Source organism: Salvelinus sp. IW2-2015, unplaced genomic scaffold (assembly GCF_002910315.2).
Source record: "Salvelinus sp. IW2-2015 unplaced genomic scaffold, ASM291031v2 Un_scaffold861, whole genome shotgun sequence".
NCBI lineage: Eukaryota > Metazoa > Chordata > Actinopteri > Salmoniformes > Salmonidae > Salvelinus > Salvelinus sp. IW2-2015.
In genome coordinates, this window is record NW_019942631.1 from 485,856 (window position 1) to 488,694 (window position 2,839).

Here is a 2,839-nt window from a genome sequence, read left to right on the forward strand (position 1 = left end):
AACGTAAACATCTGAAGATCTGAACTAGGTGGAGAGAGGAAGTGAGAATGGAGAAGGACGGGAGTGTGGGGAGATGGAGAGACGGAGTGTGGGAGATGGGAGAAGGACGGAGTGTGGGAGTGGAGAGACGGAGTGTCGGAGATGGAGAGACGGAGTGTGGGAGATGGAGAGATGGAGTGTGGAGATGGAGAGATGGGTGTGGGAGATGGAGAGACGGCGTGTGGGAGATGGAGAGATGGAGTGTGGGAGATGGAGAGATGAGTGTGGGAGATGGAGAGACGGCGTGTGGGAGAGTTGGAGATGGCGAGACGGAGTGTGGAGATGGAGAGACGGAGTGTGGGAGATGGGAGAGACGGAGTGTGGGAGAGTGGGAAATATCTGGTGTTTGTGCCGACACACACACACACAGAGATGTTCCTAAAGTGCCTAAATCTATTGAGCATCAGCCGGCAGCAGACCGGTGATGGGTTGCAGGAAATGTATCCCAGTACACTCTTCTGTCATCATTAGTATTACTGATTTATTGATGTCTAATGGGAAGGAAGTTCCAAAGGACACACACACCCGCACACACACACACGAACATGTCCCTAAGGACAGAGGGATGACTCAACACCACCAGACTAAGAGTCTCCAATTGACCTTTGACCTAAGCAATTATGGTCGTCAGTCAACGAGAGAGATCCCCCATGCACGTCACACACCTGGTCTTCTTACATCGTCTGAGGTGAACTTAGTGATACCTAGAGAGATACAATCAATCAATATTTGGGAGACATAGAGAAAAGGGCTGTGTAGGAGTCAATGACCAAAGCGCCCTCTTTGGCCTCGTGTGGAATTGTCACGATCGTTGTTAAAAATGAAAGGCGCAGCGTGCGTAGAGTTCCACATTATATTTAATAGTGAGACTTACAACCAAAACAACAACAAGAATATAACAATCGTGCAGTAATGCAGTGCTCAAGGCAACTAAACACAAACAAGATCCCACAAAGCACAATGGGGAAATGGCTGCCTAAATATGATCCCCAATCAGAGACAACGATAAACAGCTGCCTCTGATTGGGAACCATACCAGGCCAACATAGATATATAAAAACTAGAGTACCCACCCTAGTCACACCTGACCTAACCAAAATAGAGAATAACAAGGCTCTCTAAGGTCAGGGCGTGACAGGAATGTTATTCATATTTTTCATAATGAATAAAGATTATTATTTAAAAACAACGAAAATCTGTTTTTTCTATGTCAAACAGATGCAAAATGTAATACATTTCAACTCTATATCCGACATGTACAGGTGTCTTCTTTTTTTAAGACCATAACCATGTGTGTGAGTGTCACGCCTGACCTTAGAAAGCCTTTTTATGTCTCTATTTGGTTTGGTCAGGGTGTGATTTGGGGTGGGCATTCTATGTTTTATTTTCTATGTTTCTTATTTTATGTTTTGGCGGTATGGTTCTCAATCAGGGACAGCTGTCTATCGTTGTCTCTGATTGGGAACCATACTTAGGTAGCCCTTTTCCCTCCTTTCAGTGTGGGAAGTTAACTTTGTTAGAGGCTTCATAGCCCTGTTAGAGGGCGTCATAGCCCTGTTAAGCTTCACGGTCGTTTTTTTATTGTTTTGTTGGCGACATTCAAATAAAAAGGAATATGTAGGCTCACCACGCTGCACCTTGGTCTTCTTCCAGCRTCGGCCGTGATAGTGAGGTGTATCCTTTAGTTTCAAAGTAGATTTGTTTAAAACTACCAGAATCACTCTGTGACCCTGATTTAGCCCACTGCAGTAAAAATGCACCGATATGACATTTTTGGCCGATACCGATATTCAATATTTTCCTTGCCAAAAAACCTGATGCCGATATTAAACATTTTAGCGACCTTTTAAGCATTCTAGTACAGTTAAATATACGAACGCAGCGGTCTAAGGCATGCATCTCAGTGCAAGAGGCGTCACTACAGTCCCTGGTTTGATTCCAGGCTGTATCACATCCGGCCGTGATTGGGAGTCCCATAGGGCGGCGCAGAATTGGCCCAGCATCATCCGGGTTTGGCCGGAGTAGGCCGTCATTGTAAATAAGACTTGCCTAGTTACATAAAGGTCACACACACACACTTGATACACACGGGAAACTGTTGAGCGTGAAAAACTCAGCAGTGTTGCAGTTCTTGACACAAACCGGTGTGCCTGGCACCTACTACCATACCCCGTTCAAAGGCACTTAAATATTTTGTACACACACACACACACACACACACCAAAAAGTTGTTTTTGGAGCATTTACATATGTCCCCATTACCAGGACAACATCATCAAAACCTATTTCTTTCACTTACTTTCTGTGCTGTTTCGTTGTTCATTTGTTCAGTCGTTTCATACTCAACCAGGATTTCAAAGGCACTTAAATATTTTGTACACGCACGCACGCACGCACGCACGCACGCACGCACGCACGCACACACACACACACACACACACACACTGCCCTTCTTCACCATCTGTTGCTCTGTGGGGCTTCTGTGAGCTGAGAGCAGACTGGAAGAATCCTTCCTGATTAGCATATTTAAGCATGTGTGTGTCTGTGTGTCGGCGAGGCACGTCTGCCATGTTAATCAACACAGTCGTCTCCTGCAGGCCTTCTATTAGCTTATCAGCCTGCGCAACAGCTATTATCAACACACACACACTTATAGCCAACTCCACGGGAGACCTCCAGCTTGTCTAGAATTATGCTGTTCTTTAATCATAACAGGGTTGATCATTGTTTTCTAAACAAAGAGTTGAGGTTTGGTCTTTTCAAAACCTGGCTAATGATCTCTTTTGTTAACTGTGATTAC